At 42.3% G+C, this 18,567-nt stretch overlaps 1 protein-coding gene across 2 annotated transcripts in view; it reads right to left on the bottom strand.

The window, feature by feature from the left end:
* LOC125460543 (transforming protein RhoA) overlaps positions 1 to 18,342 on the bottom strand; it is a 59,447-nt gene extending 41,105 nt beyond the window's left edge. The window contains exon 1 of one of the 2 annotated variants that reach the window (XM_048548099.2): positions 18,123 to 18,342. The gene's annotated coding sequence lies outside the window, so the exon portion shown is untranslated. Of the gene's footprint in view, positions 1 to 17,538; positions 17,705 to 18,122 lie in introns of those variants that run through there. The other variant, XM_048548100.1, reaches the window with a different exon arrangement.
* Positions 18,343 to 18,567: the final 225 nt, after the last annotated feature.

Raw genomic sequence — 18,567 nt, forward strand, 5'->3', positions numbered from 1 at the left:
CGGAAAATTATAGCTGGAGTTCATGTGATCTGGTTCAAAGTCCTTTTGATAAAAAAGGGCATCCGGGCGTGGTCTGGCCAACATGCAACTCCAGAACCATAATGTGGTGGACTCCTAACTGTCCTCTCAAATAGCTTAGAGATCCAATAGCACCTGGAACTGGGCAACAAACACAGGCCTTTCCAGTGATACTCACATCCAAAAGATCTCAAATAGTATCACAACAATAAAAAGGATGCCCATCTTCCACAGTATACCTATTGCGAGGCTGAAACTGTAGCTATATGCAAGGTAACTTCTCCTTCAAGGCAAAACAAGAGATGACAACCAAGTGTTCAACTAGCCCATTAAAACTTCCCTTTGAATATCAGTGTAGAGAGCTGGATGAACACAGGAGGCCAGGCAGCATCAAAGTGTCCTGCCCCTCTGCTGCTGCCTGGCCTGCTGTGTTCAACCAGCTCCACACTTTGTTATAATCAGATTCTCCAGCAGTGGCAGTTCCTACTATCCTTTTGAATATCACAATTTGTTTTATAGAAACTCAAATTTTGGACGAGTCAAGGTTCTTTATCTCAAACTGCAAATGAACGATAGAATGAAAAGAAAAAAAGCCAAGTCACTTTCAGATTGTTCAGCTGCTCTGGAAAACCAACTACTTTGGAAAAAGGTTCTGAACATATTTTGTATTTTCTGGTTTAGGAACAATTCCTGGCTACATTAGAGTTGTGAGACAGTAAGAGTAAAATATCACCACCACAACCCCATTGCTCTCTACGTCTATTGCCAACACTGAGCCACATTCTCAACTGAGTTAGAGAGTGTTTATGGATTGAAGTTCCATTTCAGAGACCTCAGCAACTAATCCAGGACAACACCCACAGTACAGCACTGAGGATATGCTGTACTGTTGAAAATGCTACTTCTTGGGTGAAATCTTCAACTAAAACTCCACCTACCTTCTTAGGATGTAAAAGATCAAAGAGCATTATTTCAAAGAAGAGCAAGGGTGTTAGTTCTTGTACGCTAACCAGTATTAATATCACAAATCACTAAAGCAGCCAACTGTCCATTATCACACTGTAGTCTGTAAAACCTGGGATAACAAAGTGTCGAGCTGGATGGACACAGCAGGCCAAGCAGCATCAGAGGGGCAGGAAGGCTGGCGTTTCAGGCCGAGACCCTTCAGAAAAATCAGTTTGTAAATCTTGGCTGCTTTTAAATCAAAGGTGGATTATGTTGTTTCCATGCAACGAAGTAACAGCTTGTAAATGTCTGCATCCCTACATTTTAAAAATAAAGGCATATTTCAAAAGTACTTGACTTGGTAGTAAAGGGTTTGAGATAACTTACACGTGATTATCTAAATAAGCCATTTAAAATTTTCTCCCAGATCTTTGAAGTCAGCAGGACTCAGTGGGGCTCCCGGCAAACAATCCATATAGTCTCCCATACGAGTATAGTGCATTTCAAAACCCCCCATAAGACGCAAGAACAGAATCAGGCTGTTCAGTTCAGAGAGTCTGTTCTGCTAATCCAATAACGTTCATAGAACATAGAACAATACAGTGCAGAACAGGCCCTTCGGCCCTCAATGTTGCGCTGACCTGTGAGCTAATCTAAGCCCATCCCCCTACACTATCCCATCATCATCCATATGCTTATCCAAGGACTGTTTAAATGCTCCTAATGTGGCCGGGTTAACTACATTGGCAGGCAGGGCATCCCACGCCCTTATCTTCACCTTTCCTGCTTTTTACCCCTATAACCTTTTATTCACTCACTTATTAAAAGCCTGTTTATTTATTTCAGCCTTGAATTTACTTAATGACCCAGCCTTAACAGACATCTGTAGTAAAGAATTCCAAAGATCCATTGTTCTCAACTCAAATTTGCAACCCCTTCACCTAAGATATGCCCTCTGGTCCTAGTTGCTCCCCTAAGGGGAAAACCAAACTTTCAACAACATCTATGCTGTCAAGTCCTCTAGAAAACCTTTATGTTTGGAAGACCATTCCAAATGAGTTCAAGCCCAAGCCACTCAACCTCTCCTCAAGACTCCATCCATAGCTTGATATCAGTGAATCTTATCCAGAATGCCTCCAATGCTAGCATATTTTCAAAAGAATAAGAAAAGGGCCCAAAACTGTTCGTAGTATACCAATAACTGTCTAACTTGCATCTGGTTTAGTTTTAGCACATCCTCTATACTTTTAGAGTCCATTCCCTTTGAAATACTGTGATAATGGGAACTGCAGATGCTGGAGAATCCAAGATAATAAAGTGTGAAGCTGGAATGAACACAGCAGGCCAAGCAGCATCTCAGGAGCACAAAAGCTGACGTTTCGGGCCTAGACCCTTCAGAGAGGGGGATGGGGTGAGGGTTCTGGAATAAATAGGGAGAGAGGGGGAGGTGGACCGAAGATGGAGAGAAAAGATGATAGGTGGAGAGGAGAGTATAAGCGGGGAGGTAGGGAGGGGATAGGTCAGTCCAGGGAAGACGGACAGGTCAAGGAGGAGGGATGAGGTTAGTAGGTAGGAATGGAGGTGCGGCTTGGGGTGGGAGGAAGGGATGGGGGAGAGGAAGAACAGGTTAGGGAGGCAGAGACAGGCTGGGCTGGTTTTGGGATGCGGTGGGGGGGAGGGGAGATTTTGAAGCTGGTGAAGTCCACATTGATACCATTGGGCTGCAGGGTTCCCAAGCGGAATATGAGTTGCTGTTCCTGCACCCTTCGGGTGGCATCATTGTGGCACTGAAGGAGGCCCATGATGGACATGTCATCTAAAGAATGGGAGGGGGAGTTGAAATGGTTCGCGACTGGGAGGTGCAGTTGTTTATTGAGAACCGAGCGGAGGTGTTCTGCAAAGCGGTCCCCAAGCCTCCGCTTGGTTTCCCCAATGTAGAGGAAGCCACGCCGGGTACAATGGATACAGTATACCACATCGGCAGATGTGCAGGTGAACCTCTGCTTAATATGGAAAGTCATCTTGGGGCCTGGAATAGGGGTGAGGGAGGTGGTGTGGGGGCAAGTGTAGCACTTCCTGCGGTTGCAGGGGAAGGTGCCGGTTGTGGTGGGGTTGGAGGGCAGTGAGGAATGAACAAGGGAGTCACGGAGAGAGTGGTCTCTCCGGAAAGCAAACATGGGTGGGGATGGAAAAATGTCTTGGGTGGTGGGGTCAGATTGTCAGATTGGGGCGGAAATGTCGGAGGATGATGCGTTGTATCCGGAGGTTGGTGGGGTGGTGTGTGAGAACGAGGGGGATCCTCTTTGGGCGGTTGTGATTGGGGGGGGGGGGGGGGGGGGTGTTGCGGGAAATGCGGGAGACGCGGTCAAGGGCGTTCTCGACCACTGTGGGGGGCAAGTTGCGGTCCTTGAAGAACTTGGACATCTGGGATGTGCGGGAGTGGAATGCCTCATCGTGGGAGCAGATGCGGCAGAGGCGGAGGAATTGGGAATAGGGGATGGAATTTTTGCAGGAGGGTGGGAGAGAGGAGGTGTATTCTGGGTAGCTGTGGGAGTCGGTGGGCTTGAAATGGACATTAGTTACAAGCTGGTTGCCTGAGATGGAGACTGAGGTGTCCAGGAAGGTGAGGGATGTGCTGGAGATGGCCCAAGTGAACTGAAGGTCTGGGTGGAAGGTGTTCTCCCCTTCCCCCACCGCATCCCAAAATCAGCCCAGCCTGTCTCTGCCTCCCTAATCTGTTATTCCTCTCACCCATCCCTTCCTCCCATCCCAAGCCACACCTCCTTTTCCTAACTACTAACCTCATCCCGTCTCCTTGACCTGTCCGTCTTCCCTGGGCTGACCTATCCCCTCCCTACCTATACTCTCCTCTCCACCTATCTTCTTTTCTCTCCATCTTCGGTCCGTCTCCCGTTCTCTCCCTATTTATTCCAGAATCCTCACCCCATCCCCCTCTCTGATGAAGGGTCTAGGCCCGAAACGTCAGCTTTTGTGCTCCTGAGATGCTGCTTGGCCTGCTGTGTTCACCCTTTGAAATACAGACTTCTTGCAATTGATGGATTAGGATCAAATCCTTCTGTTTTGTAGTTTTCCAGTTTATCTCTACTTAAGTAAGATTCAGCCCCTATGCTCTTTCTGCCGAAGTGCAGAACTTCACATTTCCACACATTATATTCCATCTGCCAAGTTTTTGCCCACTTGTTTAACTTATACTGCAGTGCAGATTCTGAGCAGTCAGTCAATCTTCACTGTTTGCCTTAAACTATTTTTATGTCATGCATAAAAGTCATGCATAATGACTTGGAGGAAGGTCCTCCTCCAAGTCATTATTATATTATAAATAATTGTGGTTCCAGCATCAATCCCTGTGGCATACTAGCTGTAGATTTCCACCCTGAAACAGCTCCTCAACCCTCATTCCAACTCTACTAATTAGCCAATCCGCCACCTCCAATACCATGGCCTAATCTGATGTGTGCCTTGAGGGGTACCAAGCGTTATAAACATCTTCTGAAAATGCAAATTCACAATTTCCCCTTTATCTGTCCTGCTTGTTAACCCTTCAAAAGAGTTCTAGTAAATTTCAGGTATTACCTTTCAGGTATTATGATGCAGTGCTGATTCTGATCATTTTATGCATTTTTAAAATGCTGTTGTTACATTCTTTATAAGACACTCAAAATTTACACCATTAAACTTACCTATTTTTCCATCCCTTTTCAAATATTAACAGCATTCCAATCCTGAGACTTTCAGTATCTAAGGATTGTTAGATTACCACCAATGCATCTAATATCTCTGCATCAGCTTCTTTTAAAATCCTAGTATGCATCCCATCAGGATCAGGGAAAAATTTACAGTCTTTAGCCCCCCATTAGTTTCCTTACCACTTATTCCTTTTGTGATAGCTATTATATTTATTTTCTCCCCTACCCCAACCTCCATTAAACATTTTAGGATTTATTTGTGACTTCTACTGTGAAGACTGATGTAAAGTATTATTAAACTCAGTCATAGAGATATACAGCATGGAACCAACCTCTTGTCCATGCTAAGTATGTTTCCGTGCTAACCAGATATCCCTCTAAATGCTTCCTATTCATGTACCAATCAGATACTTTCTAAGTTTTGGAGGCTGGTACAATTCCATCACTTTCTCTGGCAGCTCATTCCATACACGCAGCACCCTCTCCATGTAAAAGTTTCTCATTTAGGTCCCTTTTACATCTTTCCCTCTCACCTTAAACCTACGCCCTCTAGTTTTGGGCTCTCCAACTCAGGACAAAAGACCTGCCTATCTATCTTAGCCACGCCTGTCATGATTTTATAAACCTTGATAAAAAGGATTACCCCTCAGTCTCTGACACTCCAAATAAAATAGCCGCAGCCCATTCAGCCTTTCCCTATGGATGAAACCCTGGCAACATCCTTGTAAACCTTTTCTTAACTCTTTCTCATTTCAGAACTCCTTTGGCTCCCTGTTATTATTTCCCCAGCCTCATTTTCCAATGCCCACTTTGGCCTCTTCCTCATCTGTTTTAAATGGCTATTCTGAGGTTGCACCTTCTGGTCCCAGGCACCCCTACAAAGGAGAATCAATCTTTCCTCCAAGAATCTTCTATGTTTCAATTAGGTTACCTCTCAGCCTCTTAGCTGAGAATGAGTAGAGCCCCACCCTACCCAAGCTCTCCAGACGGGATGGGACGGGACAGACAGTCTCTCTATACCAGAGATCAGTCTGCTGAGCCTGTCTAGACTGTCTTCAACATGTACATCTTTCCCTAGATAAAAAGGGACCCAAAACTGTCGACAGTATTCCAGCTATGGCCTGACTAGTTTCCCTAAAGTATTAAAATCTTACACTCCATTATTTGCAGCCCATTGACACTGATCAAGTTCTGAAAATTTTGATCCATGGCCAGGTAAATGAACCTTACAGTGCTGAAATCATGGAGTTTTGGGCGAGTCAGAAAAATCAGTGATTACAGTCACATTGATTTTGTCTGGTTTGTGTCCCCCTTGAAACGGAAATCTTTGCTGAAAAGACATCTTTCTTACTGTTGTGGTGTGGCTGCCTGAGATCATGTATATATTCATGAAAAATATTGTGGAGGTTTGCAAATTGACTTGGAAGGTATTGTTTCCTCAAGCTTTGTCTTATACCTGGTACAGAAAGGAATGCTGCTCTTTTATCCAGGGAAAATTCCTCCCATTGAATGCACGTCAGAATTATACAGCAAAGAAACTCACTCTAACCAGTCCATGCCAAACACAATTCTAAATTAAGCTAGTCCCACCTGCCTCCTCCTGGTCCATATCCACATGTGACCACCCTGTGTTTAAAAAAAAAAAATTACCTCGTGTGTCTGTTTTTAAATTCACTCCTTTCCCCTTAAAATATGCCCCCTAGTCTTGAAGTCCTCCATCCTAGGGAAAGACAACTATCATGAGCTATCATATTTGGCAGAAGTTTGTAAATAGTCCAAACATGAATTCAAAGTAATGTCTACAAGCCAGTCAATTGTGGTATTTCAAATCTGATGGATTTGGACTTATCACATCACATTTGCAACTTTGAAGCCAACTAAACTGCTCTGGAGGAGATTCTGGGAGTCAGATTTGCCCACAAGAAAAAGATAGCTTTTATTTTACACTCAGGCAATCCATGTTGCCAAAACTGCATACAGTGTAGATATTAAATTCAAACACAACTATACTGCTACGTCAACAGTACTGTAGATGCTGGAATCTACACTGTAAGAAAAAAGCTGGACAACACCAGCAGGTCAGACAGCATCCACGGAGAGAAAGCAAGCTAATGTTTTGTGTCTAGAGCTGAAGTGAAGCTCCTTTAATGCATTAAAAATGTCCCCATGACACCACGAAGGATCCATGCTGAGGACACTAAGTAAATGATTAAGCTATTAGAACTTCTAATGCAGTTAAGGAGTAGAGAAGGATGCAACCGAGGTGGGATTTAAACGACAATGATAAGAATGATGAGATTTTTTAAATTTGAGACACAGGCAAAAAACAGCATCCGTAGTTCTTTTGGTTCCAAGAAGACATGGAGTTGGACATAGGGGGAGGTGCAGGGACCAACGTTAAAATAAATATTGGAGAAGTGGTGCTGGGCATCATCAGTTTACGTACACGTACGTATACACACATACACACAGTTGAAGGTGAGGACATTAAGAGGAGGCAGTTATTTGCAAGAATGGAGACATCAAGAGTGGGTTGCGTGGTGCAGGATGATAAGTGTGCTATATAAAATACAAATTAATGAAAATGATTCCGAGGTGCTTCAAGTCAAAACAAGTACACGCTGACTATATGGCAGAACAATATCTATGCCAAAATGAGAGAATGAACAATATCTTGCAAGATAGAGCAGAAGGAGAGAGTGTGTTTTATAGGAGAGTTGATGTTGCATTCTACAGGCCAGTCCAGAATTGACTAAATGTGCATTTTGAACAGAGGGCAAGGATTCAGTCCGGTTCAATGAAGGACATTTGAGTCAAAGTTGGAGATTTATTCAGCGTCTTGACTCCTTGACATCATGAGCAAAGATCTGTACATTCAGAATAAGTGTTTTATTAAGGGTAACACATGGAAGAGGAATACTATTGCACATTATCTTGTAAACCAAGTTATGTTATTTTCTACTTCACAGCTGCAAATATAACAAGCTACAGAAGATTGCTTCCACGAAACAGTACCTTGTGTACTCAGTATTTATTGCACTAACACACAACATTTACCTGGATTTCAAATATAGATTGTCAACACAGTAGTCGTCAAAGCCTGACTTGATGAAACAGTGCAGTATAATTAACCTCTATGTGGAAGCTTTTAATTACTTCGCACTCAAGGCCAGCAAAATGTGGGTTATTTGGCATTTTTCTTTTAAAAAAAAGACTTACTCTCCTTCAATCTATCCTTCACCCTCAAAACTCCAAATCATCCATTCCTTCAAAGTTATATTAAAACTAAAAAATGTTGTACTCGCCTTTTAGGCATTTTTTCAGTAGTTAAAAAATGATTCAAGCTTCATTGTCATGCCTTTTTGTCCACGTTCCTACTTGCATTTTTTTTAAAAAGTTGTTCAGTACAATAGTTTGCATTTCCCTCAGATTCCCATCCCTTCCTACACAAGCCCACTATATTGACATCACATCTATCCATAACAGCCTTGATTAAAAAGAGCTCTTATGGCATAACAAAAGTTAAATATATTGCATTCTTCTGTAAAAGAACTGTAACATTGTTCAAGGATGGAAATTATCCCAGAAATTTGAGAATAAAAAAACATTATACAGTTTTGAAATGTTGAACAGCTTAGTTCGAGAAGACAGTGTGGCCCCAAAACAAAAATTGAATTTCTGGTTTTCAACTGCAGAATTTCAATTGCAGTCCAAAGTAATCCAACCAAGTTTCTGACTTGGTTCAATTAAAACAATTCCAAACATGACATGGGTAGAGAGAAATGAGTGCAATGCTTAAGCTTTTGTTTCCACACGACTTTAAAGAGTATAAATCACTATTGCTGATTCGGAGGTTGATTACATACAGAGTAGTGGACCTTTGTTCTAGCTTGCAGAAAAGTAAGCAACCGACAGAATAGTAATGTGTCACAGTTCACTCACGTCCAAGTGTGAAGCTGGGTGAACACAGCAGGCCAAGCAGCATCTCAGGATCGGAGATGCTGCTTGGCCTGTGTTCATCCAGCTTCACACTTTGTTATCTTGGATTCTCCAGCATCTGCAGTTCCCATTATCTCTCACTCAAGTCCAAGTTGATCTAATAACATGCACATTGTAGTTTGGAGCTAGAGGTTGTGATAGCAGAGACACGCAACATTACCTCCATTACATGGCTCACCAAGAATTTCTCTCACCTGTAACAGCCCATTACTGGGGTATCCTGAAAAGATCTATAGGTTGCAACTTAACCTGTTTGGCCATGTTATGAATACATCTTCCTTGACCATTAACTACCGGGGTGGATTTAAAAACTATTGCTTCTAACTGAGAGGCAGGGATACTACCTACTGCGCCACAAACTCTGTACATAGTACATTTTGGTGATTACACCTATAACCCAATTAAAGTCACATTACAAACTAAGTCAATGATAAGATGATTGATTGAACCTAGTTAGATCACAGGGCATTTGTGACAGCAAAAAAAAAAATTGAAAAATGTCAAATGAAACAGTCTATTTAGTCCTGCATTTGAAATAGATTAAGGCTTTAAGGGGAGGGGTTTCAAAAACTGGATTTCTGTGGATAGAAGTTTGTACAAACAAGAGTTATTTTCAAACAGAGGTATGCAAATAGGAGTTACACTAAATTAATCCAAAGGGCAGCTAACTAGCAAGTTCAGCGAAAGACCAAATTTTAGAAACAGTGAAGATATGAGCAGGAGTAATCATTCGACCCCTGAAGCCTGCTCTGCCATTCAATGCGATTATGGCTGATTGTCAAGCTCAATACCCTAATTTCACCCTCTGTACATATCCCTTGAGCCACATGAGCTGTAACAGTGCCTCAGATAGTAGGAACTGCTAATGCTGTAGTCTGAGATAACAAGGTGTAGAGCTGGATGAACACAGCATAGCAGGCAGCAGAGAAGCAGGAAAGCTGACGTTTCAGCTTCCCTGGTCCCCTGCATTCATTCAGCTCTACACCTTGTTATAGATAACAGTATCTACCTCCTCGAAAACAATATTTTAGCCTCAACCATTTTGTGGTAGTAAATTCCATAGGTTCACCACTCTGGGTGAAGAAATTTCCCTTCATCTCAGTTATACTTTGTATAAAAGAAAAATGAAAAACATTAAACTACAAAGAGCTGCGAATGCTGGAAATGAGAGACAAAAACAGAAATTGCTGTAGGTCTGGCAGCATTTGTGGAGAGAGAAGAAAAGTCCAGTGACCCTTCTTCAGAACTGATATTCTGGGAAAAGCGGTATATAGGCTGAAGACAGGGGGTGGGGGAGGTAAGGGAATGAGTGGACAAGTGGAGAAAGCAAGTGCAAGGGAGAAAGAAAAGCAGAAAATGGGAGCCTTAAAGACGGTGTAAATGGGTTGGCTGTGCTGAAAGTAGCCCATAACACGAGGGGGCCTGGGTGTGAGAATGGATAAAGAACGATTAAGGCGTTCCAGAACTCAATATGGAGTCCCAAAGGCTGCAGGGCTCCTAAGCAGGAAGTGAGATGCTGTCCAGCATGTGCTGAACCTCACTGGCGCACTGCAAGAGGCTTGAGTACAAAAAGCCGGTCAGGGAACGTGGTACATTGAAGTAGCAGGCAATTGGAAGTTCAGGGTCATCTGAAAAAAAAACTAGATAAAATTCTTAACAGAAGAGCAAAAAGGATTTAAGAGGTATTGGTATAACAAACTTTGTTTTAACCAGCACTCTTGCTAAATCGGCAAAAGTTAAATGCTTCACATAGAATGATCTGCCACAAAGTCAGAGTATATATTCTGTAAATAAAGTATAACACTGATGTGTGTACCCCTGGTGTGTTTCTATTAGTGTTTTAACATTGATTATAGGAGGTGCGTTAGTGTTTTTAGAACAGTTGAGGTATAATTGATGTTGCAAAGCTTCACTTGGTCAGGGTTTACTGCAGCTATACGTATCTCTTGATTATAGCAATATCTGATGAACGAGCACACTCCTAGTCCTATAGGTGTTGGGTTAATAAAAAGTTTGCGCCATATTGATCTTTAAAGAAAGGTGCAGGTGACAAGACAAAGAAAAGCAAATATAGTTTGGCTCTTTTCTTAAGGAAAACACAAAGGGACACCATTTGGCCCATCATGCCCACTGGCACTGGCTCTCCAATTGAGCATTACGATTTAGTGCTATTTTCCTGTCTTTTCCCTGTAACTATCTAACGTCCACCACAATGCCTCATTTGAGCCTGCCTCCATCACACTGCTATAATGTGTATCCCTGACCCTCATATCACATTTGCAAATTACCTTAAAATCTGTGCAAGTTGGAGCAGTTTCTCCCAGCGTCCAGACAACTCCATTTTGGTAACTTTAGAACGAAATCTCATCTTAGCCTCTCCTTTTCAAAAAGAATAAACAGACCCAACTTCTCCAATCTTTCAGCTGATGATGTGCTCATCCTTGGAATCCTTCCTGACACATGGTACTCAACTGCAAACAATACTCTCGTTGAGGTCCAAGTATTGTCTCATTCATTAGGAAAGTAATACTGAGTTGGCACAAATATTGGCTACGCCATACTGCATGCAATTGTGGCAGCCGTAGGAAGGACATGAATTTTAATTGGGGTTTTCTAAGTGAGAAGTTAAGAGATTTTGTCATGAGTTTTAAAATTGGGAATTATTGCAAGCAGGTGTACAATGCAAGGCTGTTTTGACATTTGGTGAATTGGAATAAAAGGGACATATTAATTTGGATTATTACAATACAAATGGGGCTAGTCATAATTAACCCTCACCACATGAAGACGAATGGAATTTGTAATTCAGTAAAATAAGGCACAGACTGTCACTGAAGGAGGGCTGTTAATGAAAAAAAATGCAAAAAGATGAGATTTAGCATTGCTCGAATATTAAGCAGGAATGAAAATCCCTGGACCATGGGTACCTGCACAAGCCCTAGTTATGCCGGTCTCTTCATGGAGAATGTGGAATATTACTTGTTCCAGTCCTATTCCATCTCCCACCCACAACACTTTCTCTGATACATCAATGCTGCTTCCCTCTTGTCTGGAATTGGAAAACTTCATTAATTTAGCCAGCAATTTCTACACTGCCCCATCTCTGACTCCACCCTTCCTCAAAATTTTAGTTTCCATTTCTGGAGATAGACTGGCCACTAATATCCACTATAAACCAACTGACTCCCACAGCTACCCAGACAAACATCTTCACACCCCACTCCCTGAAAAGATTCCATCCTATTCTCTCAATTCCTCCATCTCCATTGTATACATTCAGATGATGCCAACATTGACAAGGGAGCCTCCAAAACATCACCTTCTTCCTCAACTGAGGATTTCCCAGCTCTGTCGTCAACACGGCCCTCGACTAGATGTGACCCATCTCCCGCACTGCCACCCTCACCCCTTCTCTTCCCTCCTGCAACAGAAATAGGATTTCCCTTGTCCTTAGTTACCAGCTCACTAGTATCCACCCACATCCAGAACATCAGACACCACTTCTGCCACCACCCAGACACACATGCCCCTCCCCTCCTTCTGCAGGGCTATTACCTCCGGGACACCCTAATCCACTCTTTCTTCACCCCAACACGCACCAAAGCCATAAGGCACCTTCCTCTGTAACCAAAGAGGCAACACATGCCCATTTACCTCCTCCCTCGACAGTATCCAAGGGACCAAGTTGTGCAGGAAACACAAGTGATGCGTTCGAGGGGTTTTCGACCACTGGAGAGGAAATTGCAGTCATTGCTAAATGAGGACATCTGGGATGTCCAGGAGTGGAACGCCTCATTTTGGGAGCAGACACAGCAGAGGTAAAGGAATTGGGAATAGGGGATAGCGTTCTTGCAGGAAGGCAGGTGACAGGAGGTGTATCCAAGTTAGCTGTGGGAGTCAGTGGACTTGAAATTGATATCAGTTTCCAGGTGGCTACCAGAGACGGAGACAGAGAGTCCTGTAAGGAGAGGTATCAGAGATGGTCCAGGTGAACTTGAGGTTGGAGTGGAAGGTGTTAAAGTGATGAACTGTTCGAGCTCCTCGTGGTGCTGATATAGTCATCAATGTAACAGTGGTCAAAAACGCCCTCAATCGCATCTCTTGCGTTCCAGCACCTCTGCCCTCACACCCTCTCCCTACAATAAGAACAAAGGCAGAATTCCCATTGTCCTCATGTATCACCCCAGCAACCACTAGATTCAATGCATCATTCTCTGCCACTTCCGCCACCTGCAATCTGACCCCACTACCAAGGATATTTCCCTCCCCAACGATATCTGCCTTCTGGAGGGACTGGTCTCTCCATGACTTCCTCGTCCACTCCATGCTCCCCACTAGTTTCACCACCTCCGACACTTTTCCCTGCAACCTCAGGGAGGTGCTACATTTGCCCCTACACCTCCCCCCTCACCTCAATCCCAGGCCCCAAGAAAAGCTTGCACATTCAACAGATGTTCACCTGCACATCCGCTAATGTGGTACATTGTGTCCGTTGTTCCCAATGCGGCCTCGTCTACATCAGGGAAACCAAGTGGAGACTTGGAGACCACTTCGTGGAGCGCCTACATTTGGTTCAACACCTCCCAGTCACGAACCACCTCAACTCCCCTCCCACTCCATCCTGGGCCTCCTCCAGTGCCACATAGATGCCACCCAAAGGCTGGCAGAACAGCATCTCATATTCCGCCTGGGAACCCTGCAGCCCAATGGTCTCAATTTGTACTTTGCAAGCTTCAAGCTCTCCCCACCCACTAATCTCATTACAAGGCCAGCCCCTCTCATTCCCGCCTCCTTAACCTGTTCATCTTTCCATCCACCCTCCTCACTGATCAACCCCTATCCCAACTCCCTACCTGCACTCACTTGTACTGGCTTCATCTCTGCCTCCTTGATCTGTCTGTCTTCTCTCCACCTAACTGCTCCTTTATCCACGTTCTATCATTACCACCCCTGACGCCATCTCTATTTATTTCAGAATCCCCTTCCCCTCCACCATTTCTGAAGAAGGGTCCAGACCCGAAACATCAGCTTTCCTCCTCCTCTGATACTGCCTGGCCTGCTGTGTTCATCCAGCTCCACACCCATGTTCTACATATTATTTTTGAGATCCTACAGACATCTTAGCAGAATTAATATATTTTCACTACATTCATTGAAAAAAAAAGTACAACTACAGATGTTGTACTTCCAAACTAAAAGGTTATGTCTTTAAGTTATACAATTCAAAGCAGTAGTACGTGTAGGCTTGTCAACGCCAGTGGCAGTGCAGAAACCAGAAGTGAACCAAAAAAAATTATAAACTTATTGGTTTAATTATTTCACTTGAGATATACTGCACAAATGTTCTATGCCTAGTGAGAACTGTTTTTCAAATAAAAATTAAACTAGAAAACGGAGCTCACTGACTAGGCCTGCATTTATTGTAGGTCTTGAAACAACTGAGTGGATGTTTTCAGAGGTCAAAGGTCAGTTAATTTTCATGCCACATTGCTGAGAGTCTAAAGTCAAAAGTGTACACCTGACCCATCAGGATGGCAAATTCCCTTGCCCAAAAGGACATTATTGAATTAATTTTCTTTTCCCCCCTGACAAGTCATTGGATTCAGGAATAGCCAGATGGTATTTTATTTCTGGATCATTAGTTCAGGCATCCAAATTACTTGTCGAGTACCTTAACTGCTGTATCACCGTGCCACAGAATTTTGAGGCAGATTTGTGGATTAAAAAAACCAAAATAACTGCTGTAAATCTCGAACAAAAACAGAAGTTGCTGGAAAAACTCAGCAGGCCTGGCAGCATCTGTGAAGGAAAAAAGGAGAGTTAACATTCCAGGTTCTGTTCTGAGGAAAGATCACTGGACCCGAAACGTTAACTTTTGATTTTTTTCCTTCATAGATGCTGCCAGACGTGCTGAGCTTTTGCAGCAACTTGTTTTTGTTCCTGATCTATAGATGATTTTGTGCTGTTTTCAGAGCTAAAGCACGATAATGAGGCTCCTTTCATGCAGCAGTTGTTTTACATTTGGACGCTGGTTAGATATTAACTAGTATAAAGCTAATGTTTTAATGCAAGTTTTAAAACCAGGAAGTGATGAGAACTGGAACTGCACATTTGGATTATGCAGCTGGTTATTGCAATCTTAATCAATATAACAGGTGCAACGAGTTTTATAGAGTAAGTATAACCTGCAAGGCACAAATCACGAGCATGATGGGGGAAATACTCCCTACTTACTTGCATGAACACAGTTCTAACACTCAATGAAGTCTGCATTATCCAAGATACCATGGACATTTTCTAACCAACCTAGTCCGTGTGTGTGTGTGTGTGTGTGTGTGTGTGTGAGTGTGATCCCAGCCTCCTGACACATCTTGCTTGATCATCCTAACACCCCATCATCTCAAACAAACATTCATCAGTGCATCATTTCTGCAACAAGATGGGCATACAAAATCCAGGAAATTTACAATACAGATTAGCATAATATAATTGAAAAGGAAACTGATGCATAGATTGCTTGTCTGATATGTATAATGTGATCAGAGTTTGCACTAAGGCAATTTACAAAACTTTCACAATGACTGTAGCAAGGTTCCTCTGGCTGTTGCACCTCTGAGTTGAAATGCAACTGTTCTATATTTTAATTGGAGGTCCTACAGACATCCCAGCAGCATTATGTATTTTCACCAGTCACTGTGAAAATGCACAACAGTAATTCACCAAGGCCTCTTCAACAACACTTCCTGAACTCAAGAACACCTAAACTTTGAAGGACAAGACCAGCAGTCACATGGGGTCACATTAACTCCACAACCTGTTCCAAGCCAAGTGATGCTGTTGACTAGAAATAAAGCATTACAGCTGAAATCCTACAATTACCTTGCCCAGTTGCAAGGACTGAAGTTCATGCAGTGGCATACCTCAAATGATCTTGGAGGCCTCAAGTCCTGGCCTAACTAACAACACCATTATTCCAGTAGTGAATTAAAAGTAGCGAGATAAATTTTTACTAAACCAAAGGAACAGATATCAGGAGGGATGATTAAAACCTTCCTTTTAATTTTTTTCTATTAGGAGCGTCAATGTATTTCCTTATATAGCAGATCATTCTCTCTGTTCCCCTCAGCATCATCTTCACCAAAATAAACAAAACGTTCACATCCCACTAATGTCTGCCAGAAAGATACATCAACCCAACACAGCCATCGAGTCAAACCTCCTTTTAGAGGATTATGTTTTAAATTTCTTCCACTCATGCAGATACTGGCATCTTATCATGGGCACAGTTGTACATCACCAAACACCATCAAAATATCACATTTGATTATTTCCACCCCACTCATCCAAATGTGGGCCTTCATCTACTGACATTAGTAGATAACATAACTATGGAAGGCATCACAGCCAAGATTATCCTGCAAACCCAGCAAGATTGTCTGCATAAAAATTGGTTGTGACAGCCATGATTAATCTTCCTTTCCCGCATCCAGCGGCACCACAGCCAGTTGTGTACACATGGCTATCTTGGAGATCAGCTAAATCAAAGATAGGCTCAAACCCAGGACCTTCCGAGACTCAAGACAGTTATCATCTCTAAGCAAGGAAGCATACCCCACCCCCTAAATAAAATTGGTTCACATCACATATTCTGACATTTACAGGAAGTCAGATTCAAAAGCTTGCCATATAAATTAGGTTTCATGAGATTCACTGCAACTTGCATATCATGTCTGAGTGGTCAAATGTCAAAATATAAACGTAGCATAATAAATTTCACAGTGTGGATGATTCTGCAGTACATGGTAATTTACTAAAAACACTTTAGAAACGTCGAACACAATTAACCCAGTGCACATAAAACTAAAAACATTTACAGAAACTATACTTGATGTTCCAATACCATCAGAACTAGTTCCTTTTTTGCTTATGGGAAACAATAAAAGCTTCCTTCATTGATAAAAGGTTATCCCCAGAGATGTGGCGTTAGCCAAGACATCAGAACTGTTCAGGATGCACCTCCTCAGTGCTATTCTTCTCTTTCGTCTACTAATTTATAAACTATCAAAATTAATATTCAAAAATCTTTGTCATATAAAGTACAAAAGGTCAACGTGGCTTTAAAAAAAATGGAAAGCCGCCATAGCCATTTCAAAATAAGAATGAATATTCAGACTGCAGCTCTTAAATGGGGGTGGGGGCAAGATGTCTTAAAAAAAAGGGAAATGACACCACGTCCGAGTGCCGTAACATTTCACTTTTATTAGGAGGAAACCATGAGAACACAGACTAAATAGTTCACTCCAGACAGCTTATTCTTCAAAATAAATACTCCAAGCTTGACGACATTTTAAACACAAAAAAAACTTCCAATTCCCCGCCCTTTTCAAAAAGTCATATCTTTGTTGAGAATTTTCGACTAGCATACCAAAAGTACAGACTCTGAAGCCAAAGAAAATCCAAATTTAGGGCGGTTGCCATTTTAAACCTGATTACCTCATTTTAGATGTCCTGATATTTCCGTTTTTTCGAAAATACTTGTAAAACAGTGTTGATTACATACTTAAAATTCACAGCCAACCATCAAAGCAGGGCGAAATACGATAGCATTTCAAAGTTACGACGTAAAACACTTTAAATTTAGCAAATAAAACCCAATTCTTCTGGCTTATTAAAAAAATAAGTTCCCTTCATAAACACTGAGGCCTCCATTTATATTGTTTCCCCTCCGAATTAAAAGAAAACACACGAACCTTTATGCGGCAATCTAAAGGATCGGGAACAAAAAAAAAATCAGACTTAAAAAGAATTAACAAACAAAAACAAGTTAAAACAAACTTCTTCCTCGCCAATTAGGAAAAGCAATACTGACCTAGTAAGGAAACACACACACTAACTTTGTACTTGGAGGAAGGGAAAAGGAAGGGGCTAGGGGGCTGTTAGCTAACCTTTTTTTAAAATTAAAGTAAGGCAAGAATCTTTAGGTTTATATATTTTTCAAAATAATGGTTAAGAAAGGAGGTCTCCTTCACCACTATTCTTCAAGATGCTCGTATTTTCCTTGGGTCAACCCCCCCCCTCCCCAAGAAAACTCCTCCAAACACAAGATGGCGGCCGCCAGCAACAGATGATTAAAAAGGAGAAAAATTGGGCAAAAAAAAAATTGAAATCCAACCCAAGAATTAAAACATCAGACATCCAGAATATCTTAACGGTAGGAATTCAAATTCGTTATTTTAAAAACTGCTTTGGAAAGCCCTGCCAGTTGAAGACAAAAACATACCCTGTCAATTCTTAAGAAGAAGCAGAGGCAAAAATACCGTTCCCCCTCCCCAAAAAGCAGGAGGGGAAGGGAAGAAGTTATATCGGTCGAAGAGGCCTTTTGGATCAATTTCTATTTCTAAAAGTAGTCTGAGGGATTCCCCCCCATGTCACGGATAAGGGAAGGTGACTTACCGACCAGGTTTTTTTTATTTGTTTTTTTTTAAATTCCTCTCTGTTTAGGGATAGGTTCTGTTGTCCTTTCTCTGCCGCCGCTTCCTTTTTTCTCTCGGTTCCAACAGCTCAAGCTCAGACAACGCGCCCTCCGGATCAACGTGGCCACGCCTGAGGGGGTGGCAGCCACAATTCAAAGCAAGACAGACAGCCCTTCTTTAAAGACAAGTCTCTATTACCTCAGCAAGCTACTAATGGATCATGTGAAGGACCTACAGAGAGAGCAAAAGAATTTAGATTAAAGGTGGGGATTATTCTGTGTGTTCAAATTATGATTGTTTTTGTTCAGGCCGTGGCACTGCACTGGTTAACACTTCTACAGAGAAAATTCCTCACTGCCTGCTTTAATCACTGAGTTGCCATAAATCACAAAAGCAATTTTATGCGGACGTATTAGTCACCAACA

The sequence above is a fragment of the Stegostoma tigrinum genome, chromosome 11 (genome assembly GCF_030684315.1).
Source record: "Stegostoma tigrinum isolate sSteTig4 chromosome 11, sSteTig4.hap1, whole genome shotgun sequence".
NCBI classification, from domain to species: Eukaryota; Metazoa; Chordata; class Chondrichthyes; order Orectolobiformes; family Stegostomatidae; genus Stegostoma; species Stegostoma tigrinum.